Source organism: Pristiophorus japonicus, unplaced genomic scaffold, assembly GCF_044704955.1.
Source record: "Pristiophorus japonicus isolate sPriJap1 unplaced genomic scaffold, sPriJap1.hap1 HAP1_SCAFFOLD_965, whole genome shotgun sequence".
Lineage (NCBI taxonomy): Eukaryota > Metazoa > Chordata > Chondrichthyes > Pristiophoridae > Pristiophorus > Pristiophorus japonicus.
The window spans coordinates 119,107-137,802 of NW_027254894.1; positions in this window are offsets into that span (position 1 = coordinate 119,107).

The window sequence follows — 18,696 nt, forward strand, 5'->3', positions numbered from 1 at the left end:
ATATCAGGAAATGATGAACAGGCTGGGTCTCCTTCTACTTGTGTTTCCTAACGGAGGGCTTTGAAATTAGGAAAGGTTTTGATAGAGTAGACACAGAGAGAGAGGCGAATAATATGGAAGCATTTAAGGGAAATCTAGCTCAGCATATGAGGGAGAAAGGTATGGAGGGTTTTGCTGATAGACTTATATCAGGAAGGATGAGAGGAGTTTTGACTGGAGCCGAAACGCCAGCATGGACTGCTCTGACCGAATGGACGATTTCTGTGCTGTATATTTTATGTAATTCTATGTAAACCCGGAGTTCAGATCTCACGTCAGCATTAAAGATAAGGCAAAACTAAGAAGTGAAGTCACAATGGAAATTAACTTAAAGTCAACAAAATGGGAAGTGGACTGAGGCAATATATTGGTCTACATATATTGGTTCCTTCCACTAAAGTTGCCTTCTTTGATCTACAATTCGAGAGATTAAATTAGCCGACTACATCGGGTCTCAGTCCATATCCATTCGCTTTAAAACTAGGCTGCTCTCTTCAATAAACATCATTTTCGCCCTTAACTTATTTCCAACAAAGGCACAAAAAAGCAAAGAAATCCCATCAGATTCGATGTTTCTTCTTGCACAGATTATCAGGTCTGCACAGTAAATATCATCACTGGCGTGGCGAATTTTCATAATAGCAACCATAGAATTCTAGCAAGGATGCAGTTTGGTTAATATATAAATCATATTTTCCTTCCTATTTGAAAATATGCAATGTAAAACTCAAAAAAAATGTAATTTTGTTACAGCATCACAGAAAACAAATTCCATGAATCTTTCCCAACATGCACAATTTATCATCATCATAGGCAGGCCCTCGGAATCGAGGAAGACTTGCTTCCACTCTAAAAATGAGCCCTTAGATGGCTGAACAATCCAATAGGAGATCCACAGTCCCTGCCACAGGTGGGACAGATAGTCGATGAGTGAAAGGGTGGGTGGGACTGGTTTGCAACAAGCTCTTTCCGCTGCCTGCACTTGGTTTCTGCATGCTCTCAGCGGCGAGTCTCGATGTGCTCAGCCTCTCCCACATGCACTTCCTCCACTTAGGGCAGTCTTTGGCCAGGGACTCCCAGGTGTCAGTGGGGATGTTGCACTTTAGCAGGGAGGCTTTGACGGGGTCCTTGTAATGTTTCTTCTGCCCACCTTTGGCTCATTTGCCGTGAAGGAGTTCTGAGTAGAGCGCTTGCTTTGGGAGTCTCGTGTCTGGCCTGCTCAGCGGAGCTGATCAAGTGTGGTCAGTGCTACAATGCTGGGGATGTTGGCCTGGTCAGGGATGCTAACATTGCTGTGTCTGTCCTCCCAGGGGATTTGCAGGTTCTTGCAGAGACATCGTTGGCGATATTTCTCCAGTGACTTGAGGTGTCTACTATACATAGTCCATGTCTCTGAGCCATACAGGAGGGTGGTTATTGCTACAGCCCTGTAGACCATGAGTTTAGTATCAGATTTGAGGGCCTGGTCTTCGAACACTCATTTCCTCAGGTAGTCGAAGGCTGCACTGGCGCACTGGAGGCGGTGTTGAATCTCATTGTCAATATCTGCATTGCTGATAAGAGGCTCCCCAGGTATGGGAAATGGTCCATGTTGTCCAGTTCGGGCTGTAGATCCCGATGATTGGGGAGCAGTGCTGTGCGGCGAGGACAGGCTGGTGGAGGACCTGTGTATTACGGATTTTTTGTGTAAGGCCCATGCTTTCGTATGCCTCAGTAAATACGTTGACTATGACTTGGAGTTCCGCCTCTGTATGTGTGCAGACAGATGTGCCGTCCACATACTGTAGCTCAATGACAAAGTCTGGGGTGGACTTGGACCCGGCCTGGAGACGGTGAAGGTTAAGCAGGTTCCCACTGGTTCTGTAGTTCAGTTCCACTCCACCGGGGAGCTTGTTGACTGTGAGGTGGAGCATGGCAGCGAGGAAGATTGAGAAGCGGGTTTGGGCGATGACGCAGCTTGTTTGACCCCGGTCCGGACGTGGATTGGGTCTGCGATGGATCCATTGGTAAGGATCACGGCCTGCATGTCGTCATGGAGCAGGCAGAGGATGGTGACAAACTTTTAGGGGCATCCGAAATGGAGGAGGACCTCCATAGACCCTCGCGGTTGACAGTGTCAAAGGCCTTTGTAAGGTCGAAGAAGGCCATGTTTAAGGGCTGGCGCTGCTCGCTGCATTTTTCCTGCAGCTGTCGCACTGTAAAAATCATTTTCTGAGGGGCCGCTACTATCATTTCAAAGAGGGAAGCGGAGAAGATTTCTGAAAATAATGGAAGGGAGCTGAGACGAATTGTAATGGCTGAAATCACTGCCCTCACTGGGATCAGCTACCTCACTTCCAACTGCCAATGTAAATTTCGGAAACACGTTTGGAGAGGACTTTTGATAAAGTTTATTTAAATAGCCTTCTAGTAGCACAAAGTGGACAATCTAACTTTTATATTCAAAACTGGCAGCTCTTCCCGCCATTCGCCAAACATCCCCTCGCAACCCCAGTGTCTGCTGCTGTGAGAATCGTAATCCCTTTGGGAAATAATCTGAATGTACATCATAATTTTAATATAACTCGCAGCAAAATTCATCGTTGACCAAATGGTGAAATATCCAAAAAGGTGATGAGCATTAGGGGAATGTTCTATATTTCTAAAATAACTCGGCTTCAGGCAGGGCTATTTGCCATTGACCCGAGGGGTGTTACTGGGTCCCGCTCCAAATTCCGGCTACACAGCCGGCGGGAAGATTCCCTTTTTCCTTCCAAATCCTTAGAATTTGACGGCCATAATTTCCCATAGCCCTTCCCAACGCCAAGCGAGATGTTTATACACATTTATCGTCCTCGCACTTGGTATATATCAGGCCAAACCCGGTTTCCTTCCTCTCCTCCCAAAGCCTGTTGTTGCTGAAACCCAACATCTCAGCATATCCCTGGGGCTGCTCAGCTGTATACAACGGACTAGATCACTTCCTATGTGTATCTGTGCCTTTACTGTAGAGGAATCAAGGGATGTGGGGATTGGACTGGACAGTGGAGTTGAGGTTGAAAATCAGCGTCTGCCCGACTCCTGCTCCTAATATGTTTGTTCTTATGTTCTAATAGATTCAATGTTGTTGGAAACAAACAACTTCATGTTAGGCAGAAAGTCCGACACTATTCTGATCTGGACATATCTGACCATTCTGGAATTCCCTACTATACCAGTGTTGGCACACCATCACCATGGATTTCAGAGGTCCAAGAACCAGCACATCGAGGTGGTTGTTGAATTTGCGCGATGGAGGAAAGTGGGTGATAAGGATTGAGCCGTCTGCTTTAGATCTCTCCTGGTTTTTATTTCTATTGACTTCAATTGAATTAAGAATTGGGAGAAATGCAAAACCTGCTGCCGATTCGCTATCACCCGTTTTACACCATCACAGCAAGTCAAAATCTGCAACAATATCTATTTCTGTTCCGGTGTGTTCACGCAGTCAGTAATTACAATTATCGTTCCATTAAAGTCAATGAAAAGGGGAAATCGGACGGGGTGCATAATGGGAGGTGAGTTGGATATCCTCCGGTTTACACCAGTGCTCAAAGCTAATCTTACATCCTGTCTGATTTCAGTTTCCATTGCGTGGATTTTTGCTTTTAGTTATGAAAACAGATTGTAGCATTCTTTTAAATCTCACTCGATTTTCGTTTACATTGAAGTCAAAGGAAAAGAAAGTCCAGGGCTGTGTAAAACAGGCGGTTGACCACTAAAAGCCGGTTTCTGCCCGGCAGTAAAGGTGAAAATTTACTCCTCATGAAGTCTATGAGAAGTACAATCGGCTGGGGTGCAAAACTGGTCTGTTCACTTCCAACAATGCAAATTAATATTTACCCAAAGTCTCGTCTACAAAATGAGGAGATGCTCCATCGTGACCTGTGGCACCACTTCTGTTCGGTACAACAGTAACATTCCTGCTCTGGGTGTGGGAATATATTAGCATGGATAGAGAATTGGCTAGCTAACAGAAAGCAGAGAGTCGGGATAAATGGGTCCTTTTCGGGTTAGAAATCGGTGGTTAGTGGTGTGCCACAGGGATCAGTGCTGGGACCACAACTGTTTACAATATACATAGATGAACTGGAAGAGGGGACAGAGTGTAATGTACCAAAATTTGCAGATGACACAAAGATTAGTGGAGAAGCGGGTTGTGTAGAGGACACAGAGAGGCTGCAAAGAGATTTGGATAGGTTAAGCGAATGGGCTAAGGTTTGGCAGATGGAATACAATGTTGGAAAATGTGAGGTCATCCGCCTTGGGAAAAAAAACAGTAAAAGAGAATATTATTTGAATGGGGAGAAATTACAACATGCTGCGGTGCAGACGGACCTGGGGGTCCTTGTGCATGAAACTCTTTTGAGTTTACCTGAAAAAAACAAACATTAAACCGTGCCACCCGCCCTGGATGACACAGCAGACATTTTCAAGGCCCTTTTTTTTCCTTTTTTGTGTTTTTTTTTTGTGTTTTTCTTTCTTTTTTTTTGGACACTAAAATCACAATTTTTCCCCAGTGCCCCCTATAAAAGGGAAGGGGGACACTAAAAGCACCGGCAATTAAAACAAATTAAACTTTAAAACGTAAAATCAAATTAAAATTTGGTTGCCGTGCGTGATGATGCACTCCAGTCCCTCCGGTGCCCACCTCTCGCGGAAGGCCGCGAGCGTACCGGTGGACACCGCGTGCTCCATCTCCAAGGACACCCTGGACCGGATGTAAGAGCGGAAGAGAGACAGGCAGTCAGGTTGAACGACCCCCTCGACCACCCGCTGCCTGGACCGGCTGATGGCACCCTTGGCCGTGCCCAGGAGCAGACCTACGAGGAGGCCTTCGGACCTACCCGCTCCCCTCCGCACAGGGTGCCCAAAGATCAGGAGAGTGGGACTGAAGTGCAGCCAGAATTTCAGGAGCAGCCCCTTCAAATAATAAAACAGGGGCTGCAACCTTGTGCATTCCATAAAAACATGGAACACGGACTCTTCCAGACCGCAGAAATTGCAGGCGGCCTGGGAGTCCGTGAACCGGCTTAAAAATTTGTTGCACGGCACTGCTCCATGCACTACCCTCCAGGCCAAGTCCCTGATGAATAGTGGGAGGACCCCTGCGTAGAGTGCCCTCCATCGGGAACCCCGCCTCCTCCAGATGGCAAGATGGTACGCCATGGCGTGTCCGGACGGCCGGCGAGGATGGCAAAGTTGAGAGTGTGCAGGAGCAGCCCGTACAGGAAACCCCTCCACGCGGAACTGAAAGGCACAGAAGGGATTTCCCCGAGGCGGCTCAAGTTGTGAGGCGCCGGCCCCCGAGGGAGGTTCCGGGGTTTGGCGCCGATGAGGAATTCCGTCCGGACGGGGGTCAGTTCGGACGGGATCTCCCCACGTGCTTGAGCCTCCTCGATGCACCTAACGGAGTCAGGGCCCAAAGCTGTTTTTAGCGACTCGATGGCTTCGGCCGCATGGCGGACGTTGGCAGAATTTAGGCGCCGCGCCAGCGTGTCTGGCGCCAACCAGCCCGCTCCTCCGCCATTGAGCAGGTCCGTGACCCTGGTCACCTCACCAGCCACAGCCCTCTCTTCCGACCGCCACATAAAACCTCGGTCGTGGAGGTACGGATTCCCGAGCAGCGGCTCCTGCAGGACAGCCGCCACTCCAGCCGGCGGAGAGCTGCGCTTGGTGGAGGCTTTGTTCCAGACCCCGATGAGTTCACTGTAAAAGACAGGCATCTCCCGGAGGGCGGTCCTGACACCCCCCAAGTTCACAAACAGGAGCTGCGTGTCGTAATTGAGGTCGCACTGCTGGCGGAAGAAATACGTCGCCAGAGCACACCACCTAGGAGGGGGCTCGACGTAAAGGTATCGCTGCAGGGTCTGAAGACGGAAAGTCGCGAACTGGGCGCTGACGCACACCAACGACTGACCGCCCTCCTCAAGCGGGAGACTCAAGACCGCAGCAGAGACCCAGTGCTTCCTGTTGTTCCAGAAGAAGTCCACCAGCTTCTTCTGTATCTTGGCGACAAACGCAGGGGGAGGGGTCAAAGTGACCAGCCGGTACCACAACATTGCGGCCACCAGCTGGCTTATGACTAGCGCTCGACCCCTGTAGGACAGCACTCGGAGCAGTCCTGTCCAGCGCCCGAGGCGAGCGGCGACCTTGGCCTCCAGCTCCTGCCAGTTCGCCGGCCAGGCTCCCTCGTCTGGGCTAAGGTAGACTCCCAGATAGAGGAGATGGGTCGTGCTCCAGGCAAAAGGCCTGAGCTCCTCCGTCAGGGAGTCCACCCGCCACTGACCCACCAGGAGTCCGGAACATTTCTCCCAGTTGATTCTGGCGGAGGATGCGGCCGAGTAAATCTCTTGGCACTCACGCATCCTCCGCAGGTCAGCGGGATCCTCTACCGCGAGGAGCACGTCATCGGCGTAAGCCGAGAGGACGACCTCCACGCCCGGCCCTTGCAGAGCCAGTCCCGTCAACCTCGTCCGCAAGAGGCGCAGGAAAGGCTCCACGCAAACGGCGTATAACTGGCCGGACATGGGGCATCCCTGGCGCACCCCTCTCCTAAAGCGAAGGGGCGCCGTCAAGGACCCGTTAAACTTAATCAGACACTCCGCGGCGGCGTACAAAAGTCGGATCCGGGCGACGAAATGCATCCCGAGCCCGAAAGCGCGCAGAGTTCCGAGCAGATAGTCGTGATCCACCCTGTCGAACGCCTTCTCTTGGTCGAGGGATAGGAAGGCGACCGACAGACCAGCCTCCTGGGAACAATGGATGAGGTCCCGGACCAGATGGATGTTATCGTGGATTGTCCGGCCCGGGACCGTGTAGGACTGGTCGGGGTGGATCATGTGGTCCAGCACGGCACCAAGGCGAGCAGACATCGCCCTGGCGAAAATTTTGTAGTCCGTGCTGAGGAGGGAGACCGGGCGCCAGTTCTTAAGGAGGCGGAGATCGCCCTACTTAGGCAGCAGGACGATGACTGCCCTGCGCCAAGAGAGGGGCATCTCCCCGGTCGCCAGACTTTCCCCCAGGACCCGCGCGTAGTCGCTCCTACGGACGTCCCAGAACGCCCTGTGGAACTCCACGGTCAGCCCGTCCAGCCCCGGGGATTTTCCCCTCGAGAGCCGGTCGAGGACACCGGTCAGGTCCGCCAGGCTTAGCGGAGCTTCCAGATTTTCGGCGCCCTCCGGGCTGACCTTCGGCAGGTCCTGCCACAAAACTCTACGTGCATCCTCGCTGGACGGATCCGGAGAGAACAGAGCCCCGTAATATTCACGGGCCCTGTTGTTGACGCCCTCCGGATCCGAGACGAGAGAGCCGTCGTCGGCCAGCAGCGTCAAGAGCTGCTTACGGACACTCTGTCTTTTTTCCAGCGAGTAGAAGAAGGGGGAGCCGCGGTCCAGATCCCGCAGGAACCGGATCCGCGACCTCACGAACGCGCCTCGGGACCCGACGAGCTGCAGGTCCCTCAGCGCGGTCTTCTTTGCTTCGTACACCGTCCGCAGGGCCGGGTCCTGGACGACTTGACCGAGACGAGATTCCAGGTCGAGCATCTCTTTTTCTAGGCGCCCGACCCTGGCCGCCCACATCTTGGTCGACCCCCTCGCGTACTCTTGACAGAAGACGCGGACGTGAGCCTTGCCCACGTCCCACCATAGCCTCAAGAAGGGGAAGCCCCCCTGCTTCCTTCTCCAGTCGGACCAGAATCGACGGAACGAGTCCTGGAACCGCACGTCCTCCAGCAGCCGGTTGTTAAAGTGCCAGTACGCGGACCCCGTCCTCGCGCGGAGCGAAGCGAGCTCCGCCCACACCAGGTGGTGGTCCGAACACGGCACCGGCCGCATGGAGGCCGCCGGGACGCAGGAAACGTACGCCCGAGACACATAAAGGCGGTCGACTCTAGACCATCCTACTCCAGGCCTCACCCAAGTAAAGGCGCTGGAGTCGGGGTGGAGATTTCGCCAGACGTCCACCAAGTCGAAGGACCCGACCAGGTCCCTCAACTTCTCCATCGCCGTCATGCACTGCGGGGCACCGGAGCGGTCCCTCGCCTCGAGGGTGCAGTTAAAATCCCCCCCGAGGACAATGCAGTCGCCGACGTCGACGGAGCCAAGAAGAGCGGACACCTCTTCAAAGAAGCGTGTTTGCTGCGGGCCGGGCTGAGGGGCGTACATGTTCACGAGATGGAGCGGCACGTCCCCCAGGCGAACCGTTACGTGCAGCAAGCGGCCTGGCACAGGCTCCTCGACCCCCAAGATCTGCGGCTGAAAATGCGGGCCCAGCAAGATGGCCACCCCACTAGAAATGGCGGTGCGGTGGCTCATGCGGACCTCTCCTTGCCATTCCAGGAGCCACGTAGCTTCGTCTCCCGGAACTGTGTGGGTTTCTTGCAGGAAGCACACCGCATATTTTCCCTCCCGCAGGAGCGAAAAATTGTCAAATCTACGGCGTGCCCCTCTGCCGCCGTTGATGTTGAGGCTGGCTATGGTTATCTTCATGGCAAAAGCATAGTGCAACCTCTACCTTCACCTATTGTGGGGGAGGGAGCGGAGTCTTTTGTTGAACTCCACTCCCTCCGCAGCCCAGCGAGGAGTTCCTTGAGCTCATGCAGCTCAAGGTGTTGCGCCTTTGTCAAGGGCCCGCCCGCGGCCAAGGTTTTAGCGGCGGCGCGGACGGACCCCTTGATCAGCTCTGGCTCGGACCATTTTTCCAGGGCCAGTCGGGCTTGGTTGCAGCGACCCCGGCTCTGGGCCAAAAAGTCCCGGAGTTCCTTTGCAGGAATGAGGATGGTCTCGGCGGCGGCCGCGAGCAGATCCACCGCCTCGCTGGCGGTGGTCTCTAGATTTTCTCCCGCGTCCCTCACCGAGTCCCCGTCCTCCTCCGGGAGGTGGCTGCCAGCAGCCGGCCCATCGACCGCACAAGGTACGGCAAATGACCCGGCCGCTCCAACCGGCCCTGGCACTGCCCCGATCCCACCCCCAGGATCGTCGGCAGAGGAGTCCCCACTGGGCTCTTTTAAAAATGGTGCTGGGTCCGGAAATGACAGCGGAAGGGGTTCCCCCTCCGCCCCAGGAACCGGGGAACAAGGAGAGACCCGGCCATAGGAAATCCCCAGGCTCCCCAAGTGCTCCAGCTCCAAAGTAAGGGGCGAGGGTGGGTGTTCCTCCCCCTCCCCGCTGCCACCCCCCGGCCCAGCATCTACAGTGTCATAAAAAACATTCATTTCATTTTCTGCCGGATCGAGCGACTACCGGGGGAAGTTGGGTATTGGCTGGGCGGGCTCAGGTTCAGCCTTTTCGGCCCCGCCCGCCTCAGTCCCTGGGACGCCCGGCCCGGCGGCAATGCATTCCTCCGCGATCCCCACGCACCCCACGACAGGCAGATCTTCCACGCCATCCCCGGGAGGCAGAGGCTGGGCAGCCTCGACTGTCTCACCCTCCCCGGGGACAGACTCCTCTCGCCTACGGCGCAGTTTGGGAGTGCTGGTGGGGGACGCGGGACACGCGGCGGGCACCGACTTCTCCGCGGAGGGATGTTGTTCCCCCTCCGCCTCAACGGAGCGGCGCCTCCTTTTGTTGCTGGAGGTGCGCTGAGGCAGGGAGACCTCCATGTCTGCCGAGGCCTCCCACTCCGCCCCCCCCTTTTCCTTTTCTTGCCCGCGCCCAGGCCCCTCTGCGGTGTTGTTCAAGGGCTCGGGCAGGGGCTCATGGCACCCCGCGCTCGCTGGTGACTGGGTTGGGCTGAGCGCGGTGGTCAATCTTTCTGGCGCACCGAGGGGACCCGCCTCTAGATGTTTCGCCTTGTTCCGCGCCTTCTTTCCGGCCGGACGCTCTCCCTCCCCCCCGCCGGAGGCCGTGAAAACAAAGGCCCCCGACGATGCCCGCGCACCCATGGCTCCCGGCACGCGGACGCAACTAGGGGGAGGGGTGGCGGCGGCGCCAGCCTTGGCCGCCTTCGGTGTTTTGGCGGCCTTGGAGGCGGGGCAGTTCTTACGAACGTGCCCCACCTCCCTACAGGCATGGCACCGCACGCCGTCCGACGTCCAGAAGACGCGGTAGGCAGTCCCCTCGTGCACTACATTAAAGTGCCCTTCCGTCGTGTCCTCCCGCGCCAGCCGGACAAAGAGCTGGCGGCGGAAGGAGAACACGTGGCGCAGGCTGTTCTCCCTGAGGCCGAGCGGTATGGGGTTGATCCCCGACCTTACCTCCCCCAGTTGCTGTAGGTGAGGGAGGAGGAGCTCAGCGGGAACAAAGGGTGGGACGTTTGACACGATGACCCTCTGCGCGGTGGCCTCGAGAGGATCCACTGGCAGGAACGTCCCGCCCACCGTGAGCCCCTTTTCGATGGCCAGGGACACCGCCTGCTCCGACCCCAGGAAGAACACGGCCTTCCCAGACATCTTGGAGGCTGCGACAATGGCCGAGGTGCCGACTACCCCAGCCATCGCCCGCACGCACTCCTCGATGCTCATTGTGGGGTGAGTGTAGCTCTTGACCCCGTGTTTCTTTGTTATAAGTCTGAAAGGTGGCAGGGCAGCGGGTGGCGCAGGAGGTGCCGTGGAAGCGGTTGCCACCTGCGCATATGTCTTCGCTGGCCCTGCCACCGGCGTGGATGGGGTCGCCATCACGGGGTCCCTTTAAGGGCTACACCCACCCCAAAGTCACAGGCCTTAATGGTCTTAATTAGGCCTCTTATCTAAAAGACTGAGCAGAGGAGCTCTTAACGAGGCACACCTCTCCCCTAGTTGGCAATTGGGGAGGGGCCTTGGTCCCTCTGCTCAGTTGTCTTAATTGTTTTATCTTTTATTTTTTTTCTAAATTAGGAGGAAGGAGTCTCAGAGAGAGAGGGGAGAAACAGAGAAAGAGAGAGGGGGGTGGGAAGGAGGGGGAACTGCGAGGGCAGGTCTCCCCTCGCAGCTGTGGGTGGATGCAATCCCCAGATGGTAAAACACAAAATAGTCTTTGGGGTGGTCTTCGGGTGAGGGGAGAAGATGTCTTCACCTGGGGCAGCGCGAGCCACCAGGCACACACTCCTAACGATGTTAAATGGGTGATTAAAGAAATGAAATCTTCAGCCTGGTAGCTCCAGCTATCCCAGGCTAGGAAATTGGGGTGGGGGGGGGTTCAATTGTGTGTGGGGCCTAGTTGTAAGCAAGGCCCCCACACACACTTCCACACACACACACCCCCTGCGATGTTCCGGCACTCAGTGGTCTTCTTTCCTCCCCCCACCGATACAACAAAGTCTTTTTGGGAAATGCACCCACACCCACCTGTAGAAATGGTAGAGTCTCCCTCCTTCCACACTGGATGTTGTTTTGGTCCTTCCCCCTCTCTCCAACTCTTTGTAGAATGGTAAAATGTTCAAAGTTTTCTGCTTCCCTCCTCTCCCTCTGGGTGAAAGTTGGTGGTGAAGCCCCTTCCTTCCTTCTCTTCCTGGGCTGTTCTCAGGCCTTCCAGGCAGGAGCAAAAGTTGATAGCTGCTCCTCTCACTGCTCACAGCTCCAACTGAGCAGGACACGCCTCCACTGCTGCACGATTGGTTCCTTGTGCATGAAACTCTTTTGAATTTACCTGAAAATAAACATAAACATTAAACCGTGCCACCCGACCTGGGTGACACAGCAGACATTTTCAAGGCCCCTTTTTTTCCTTTTTTTTGGGTTTTTTTTTTGGGTTTTTTTTGGGGCGCTAAAGTCACATTTTCCAAGTGCCCCCTATAAAACGGGAGGGGGACACTAAAAGCACCGGCAATTAAAACAAATTAAACTTTAAAAAGTAAAATCAAATTAAAATTTGGTTGCCGCGCGTGATGATGCACTCCAGTCCCTCCGGTGCCCACCTCTCGCGGAAGGCCGCGAGCGTACCGGTGGACACCGCGTGCTCCATCTCCAAGGACACCCTGGACCGGATGTAAGGGCGGAAGAGAGGCAGGCAGTCAGGTTGAACGACCCCCTCGACCGCCCGCTGCCTGGACCGGCTGATGGCTCCCTTGGCCGTGCCCAGGAGCAGTCCTAAGAGGAGGCCTTCGGACCTACCCGCTCCCCTCCGCACAGTGTGCCCAAAGATCAGGAGAATGGGACTGAAGTGCAGCCAGAATTTCAGGAGCAGCCCCTTCAAATAATGGAACAGGGGCTACAACCTTGTGCACTCAATAAAAACATGGAACACGGACTCCTCCAGACCGCAGAATTTGCAGGCGGCCTGGGAGTCCGTGAACCGGCTTAAAAATTTATTGCACGGCACTGCTCCGTGCACCACCCTCCAGGCCAAATCCCCGATGAATAGTGGGAGGACCCCTGCGTAGAGTGCCCTCCATCGGGGACCCCCGCCTCCTCCAGACGGCAAGATGGTACGCCATGGCGTGTCCGGACGGCAGGCGAGGATGGCAAAGTTGAGAGTGTGCAGGAGCAGCCCGTACAAGAAACCCCTCCGCGCGGAACTGAAAGGCACGGAGGGGATATCCCCGAGGCGGCTCAAGTTGTGAGGCGCAGGCCCCCGAGGGAGGTTCCGGGGTTTGGCGCCGATGAGGAATTCCGTCCGGACGGGGGTCAGTTCGGATGGGATCTCCCCACGTGCTTGAGCCTCCTCGATGAACCTAACGGAGTCAGGGCCCAGAGCTGTTTTTAGCGACTCGATGGCATCAGCCGCGTGGCGGACGTTGGCAGAATTTAGGCGCCGCGCCAGCGTGTCTGGCGCCATCCAGCCCGCTCCTCCGCCATCGAGCAGGTCCCTGACCCTGGTCACCTCACCAGCCACAGCCCTCTCTTCCGACCGCCACATAAAACCTCGGTCGTGGAGGTACGGATTCCCGAGCAGCGGCTCCTGCAGGACGGCCGCCACTCCAGCCGGCGGAGAGCTGCGCTTGGTGGAGACTTTGTTCCAGACCCTGATGAGGTCCCTGTAAAAGACAGGCAGCTCCCGGAGGGTGGTCCTGACACCCCCCAAGTTCACAAACAAGAGCTGCGTGTCGTAGTTGAGGTCACGCTGCTGGCGGAAGAAATACGTCGCCAGAGCGCACCACCTAGGAGGGGGCTCGGCGTAAAGGTATCTCTGCAGGAAGACGGAAAGTCGCGAGCTGGGCACTGACGCACACCAACGACTGACCGCCCTCCTCAAGCGGGAGACTCAAGACCGCAGCAGAGACCCAGTGCTTCCTGTTGTTCCAGAAGAAGTCCACCAGCTTCTTCTGTATCTTGGCGACAAACGCAGTGACCAGCTGGTACCACAACATTGCGGCCACCAGCTGGTTTATGACTAGCGCTCGACCCCTGTAGGACAGCACTCGGAGCAGTCCTGTCCAGCGCCCTAGGCGAGCGGCGACCTTGGCCTCCAGCTCCTGCCAGTTCGCCGGCCAGGCTCCCTTGTCGGGGCTAAGGTAGACTCCCAGATAGAGGAGATGGGTCGTGCTCCAGGCAAAAGGCCTGAGCTCCTCCGGCAGGGAGTCCACCCGCCACTGACCCACCAGGAGTCCGGAACATTTCTCCCAGTTGATCCTGGCGGAGGACGCGGCCGAGTAAATCTCCTGGCACTCACGCATCCTCCGCAGGTCAGCGGGATCCTCTACCGCGAGGAGCACGTCATCAGCGTAAGCCGAGAGGACGACCTCCACGCCCGGCCGTTGCAGAGCCAGTCCCGTCAACCTCGTCCGCAAGAGGCGCAGGAAAGGCTCCACGCAAACGGCGTATAACTGGCCGGACATGGGGCATCCCTGGCGCACCCCTCTCCTAAAGCGAAGGGGCGCCGTCAAGGACCCGTTAACCTTAATCAGACACTCCGCGGCGGCGTACAAAAGTCGGATCCGGGCGACGAAATGCGTCCCGAACCCGAAAGCGCGCAGAGTTCCGAGCAGATAGTCGTGATCCACCCTGTCGAACGCCCGTCCAGCCCCGGGGATTTTCCCCTTGAGAGCCGGGCGAGGGCACCGGTCAGTTCCGCCAGGCTTAGCGGAGCTTCCAGATTTTCGGCGCCCTCCGGACTGACCTTCGGCAGGTCCTCCCACAAAACTCTACGCGCTTCCTCGCTGGACGGATCCGGAGAGAACAGAGCCCCGTAATATTCACGGGCCCTGTTGTTGACGCCCTCCGGATCCGAGACGAGAGAGCCGTCGTCGGCCAGCAGCGTCAAGAGCTGATTACGGACACTCTGCCTCTTTTCCAGCGAGTGGAAGAAGGGGGAGCCGCGGTCCAGATCCCGCAGGAACCGGATCCGCCACCTCACGAACGCGCCTCGGGACCCGACGAGCTGCAGGTCCTTCAGCGCGGCCTTCTTCGCTTCGTACACCGTCCGCAGGGCCGGGTCCTGGACGACTTGACCGAGACGGGCTTCCAGGTCGAGCACCTCTTTTTCTAGGCGCTTCTTGGTCGACCCCCTCGCGTACTCTTGACAGAAGACGCGGACGTGAGCCTTGCCCACGTCCCACCATAGCCTCAAGGAGGGGAAGCCCCCATGCTTCCTTCTCCAGTCGGACCAGAATCGACGGAACGAGTCCTGGAACCGCACGTCCTCCAGCAGCCGGTTGTTAAAGTGCCAGTACGCGGACCCCGTCCTCGCGCGGAGCGAAGCGAGCTCCGCCCACACCAGGTGTTGGTCCGAACACGGCACCGGCCGCATGGAGGCCGCCGGGACGCAGGAAACGTATGCCCGAGACACGTAAAGGCGGTCGACTCTGGACCATCCTACTCCAGGCCTCACCCAAGTAAAGGCGCTGGAGTCAGGGTGGAGATTTCGCCAGACGCCCACCAAGTCGAAGGACCCGACCAGGTCCCACAACTTCTCCATCGCCGTCATGCACTGCGGGGCACCGGAGCGGTCCCTCGCCTCGAGGGTGCAGTTAAAATCCCCCCCGAGGACAATGCAGTTGCCGACGTCGACGGAGCATAGAAGAGCGGACACCTCTTCAAAGAAGCGCGTCTGCTGCGGGCCGGGCTGAGGGGCGTACACGTTCACGAGATGGAGCGGCACGTCCCCCAGGCGAACCGTTACGTGTAGCAAGCGGCCTGGCACGGGCTCCTCGACCCCCAAGATCTGCGGCTGAAAATGCGGGCCCAGCAAGATGGCCACCCCACTAGAAATGGCGGTGAGGTGGCTCATGCGGACCTATCCTTGCCATTCCAGGAGCCACGTGGCTTCGTCTCCCAGAACGGTGTGGGTTTCTTGCAGGAAGCACACCGCATATTTCCCCTCCCGCAGGAGCGAAAAATTGTCAAATCTACGGCGTGCCCCTCTGCCGCCGTTGATGTTGAGGCTGGCTATGGTTATCTTCATGGCAAAAGCATAGTGCAACCTCTACCTTAACCTATTGTGGGGGGGGGAGCGGAGTCTTTTGTTGAACTCCACTCCCTCCGCAGCCCAGCGAGGAGTCCCTCGAGCTTGCGCAGCTCAAGGTGTTGCTCCTTTGTCAAGGACCCGCCCGCGGCCAAGGTTTTAGCGGCGGCGCGGACGGACCCCTTGATCAGCTCTGGCTCGGACCATTTTTCCAGGGCCAGTCGGGCTTGGTTGCAGCGACCCCGGCTCTGGGCCAAAAAGTCCCGGAGTTCCTTTGCAGGAATGAGGATGGTCTCGGCGGCGGCCGCGAGCAGATCCACCGCCTCGCTGCAACCACTCCCGCGTCCCCCACCGAGTCCCCGTCCTCCTCCGGGAGGTGGCCGCCAGCAGCCGGCCCATCGACCACACAAGGTACGGCAAATAACCCGGCCGCTCCAACCGGCCCTGGCTCTGCCCCGATCCCACCCCCAGGATCGTCGGCAGAGGAGTCCCGTTGGGCTCTTTTAAAAATAGTGCCGGGTCGGGAAATGACAGCGGAAGGGGTTCCCCCTCCGCCCCAGGAACTGGGGAACAAGGAGAGACCCGGCCATAGGAAATCCCCAGGCTTCCCAAGTGCTCCAGCTCCAAAGTAAGGGGCGAGGGTGAGTGTTCCTCCCCCTCCCCGCTGCCACCCCCCGGCCCAGCATCTACAGAGTCATTAAAATTATTAGTTTCATTTTCTGCCGGGTCGAGCAAATCCCGGGGGAAGTTGGGTATTGGCTGGGCGGGCTCAGGTTCGGCCTTTTCAGCCCCGCCCGCCTCAGTCCCTGGGACGCCCGGCCCGGCGGCAATTCATTCCTCCGTTGGCCCCACGCCCCCCACGATGGGCAGATCCTCCACGCCATCCCCGGGAGGCAGAGGCTGGGCAGCCTCAACTGTCTCACCCTCCCCGGGGACAGACTCCTCTCGCCTACAGCGCAGCTTGGGGGCGCTGGTGGGGGACGCGGGACACATGGCGGGCACCGACTCCTCTGCGGAGGGATGTTGTTCCCCCTCCGCCTCATCGGAGCCGCGCCTCCTTTTGTTCCTGGGGGTGCGTGGAGGCAGGGAGACCTCCATGTCTGCCGAGGCCTCCCGCTCCACTCCCCCCTTTTTCTTTTCTTGCCCGCGCCCGAGCCCCTCTGTGGTATTGGTCAAGTGCTCAGGCACGGGCTCAGGGCACCCCGCGCTCGCCGGTGATGGGGTTGGGCTGAGCGCGGTAGTCAATCTTTCCGGCGCACCGAGGGGACCCGCCTCTAGATGTTTCGCCTTGTTCCACGCCTTCTTTCCGGCCGGACGCTCTCTCTCCCCCCCGCCGGAGGCCGAGAAAGCAAAGGCCCCCGACGATGCCCGCGCACCCATGGCTCCCGGCACGCGGACGCAACTAGGGGTAGGGGTGGCGGCGGCGCCAGCCTTGGCCGCCTTCGGTGGTTTGGCGGCCTTGGAGGCGGGGCAGTTCTTACGAACGTGCCCCACATCCCTACAGGCATGGCACCGCACGCCGTCCGACATCCAGAAGACGCGGTAGGCAGTCCCCTCGTGCACCACATTAACGTGCCCTTCCGTCGTGTCCTCCCGCGCCAGCCGGACAAAGAGCTGGTGGCGGAAGGAGAACACGTGGCGCAGGCTGTTCTCCCTGAGGCCGAGCGGCATGGGGTTGATCCCCGACCTTACCTCCCCCAGTTGGTGTAGGTGAGGGAGGAGGAGCTCAGCGGGAACAAAGGGCGGGACGTTTGAAACGATGACCCTCTGCGCGGTGGCCTCGAGAGGGTCCACCGGCAGGAACGTCCCGCCCACCGTGAGCCCCTTTTCGAGGGCCAGGGACACCGCCCGCTCCGACCCCAGGAAGAACACGGCCTTTCCAGACATCTTGGAGGCTGCGACAATGGCCGAGGGGCTGACGACCCCAGCCATCGCCCGCACGCACTCCTCGATGCTCATTGTGGGGTGAGTGTAGCTCTTGACCCCGTGTTTCTTTGTTATTAATGTAAAAGGTGGCAGGGCAGCGGGTGGCGCAGGAGGTGCCGTGGATGTGGACACCGCCTGCGCATATGTCTTCGCTGGCCCCGCCACCGGCATGGATGGGCTCGCCATCACGGGGTGCCTTTAAGGGCTACACCCACCCCAAAGTCACAGGCCTTAATGGTCTTTATTGGCCTCGTATATTGACTGAGCAGAGGAGCCCTTAACGAGGCACACCTCTCCCCTAGTTGGCAATTGGGGAGAGGCCTTGCTCCCTCTGCTCAGTTGTCTTAATTGTTTTATTATTTTAAAATTAGGAGGAAGGGGTCTCAGAGAGAGAGGGGAGAAACAGAGAAAGAGAGAGGGGGGTGGGAAGGGGGGGGGGGGCTGCGAGGGCAGGTCTCCCCTCGCAGCTGTGGGTGGGTGCAATCCCCAGATGGCAAAACAAAAATAGTCTTTGAGGTGGTCTTCAGGTGAGGGGAGAAGATGTCTTCACCTGGGGCAGCTAGAGCCACCAGGCACACACTCCCAACGATGTTAATAGGGTGATTAAGAAAAAATCTTCAGCCTGGTAGCTCCAGCTATCCCAGGCTAGGCAATTGCGGGGGTGGGGGTTCAATTGTGTGTGGGGCCTAGTTGTAAGCAAGGCCTCCACACACACTTCCACACACACACACCCCCCACGATGTTCCGGCCCTCAGTGGTCTTCTTTCCTCCCCCCACCGATTCAACAAAGTCTATTTGGGACTGCACCAATACACCCACCTGTAGAATGGTAGAGTCTCCCTCCTTCCACACCGGATGTTTGTTGTTGGTATTTCCCCCTCTCCCCAACTCTTTGCAGAAATGGTACAGATGTTCAAAGTTTTCTGCCTTCCTCCTCTCCCTCTGGGTAAAAGATGGTGGTGAAGCCCCTTCCTTCCTTCTCTTCCAGGATTGGTCTCAGGGCTCACTCCAGGCCTTCCAAGGCAGGAGCTGAAGTTGGTAGCTGCTCCTCTCACTGCAGCACAGCTCCAACTGAGCAGGACACGCCTCCACTGCTCCACGATTGATTCCTTGTGCATGAAACTCTTTTGAGTTTACCTGAAAAACATAAACATTAAACCGTGCCACCCGACCTGGGTGACACAGCAGACATTTTCAAGGCCCCTTTCTTTTCCTTTTTTTTTTTTTTTGGGCCGCTAAAATCACATTTTTCCAAGTGCCCCCTATAAAAGGGGAGGGGGACACTAAAAGCACTGGCAATTAAAACAAATTAAACTTTAAAACGTAAAATCAAATTAAAAGTTGGTTGCCGGGCGTGATGATGCACTCCAGTCCCTCCGGTGCCCACCTCTCGCGGAAGGCCGCGAGCGTACCGGTGGACACCGCGTGCTCCATCTCCAAGGACACTCTGGAC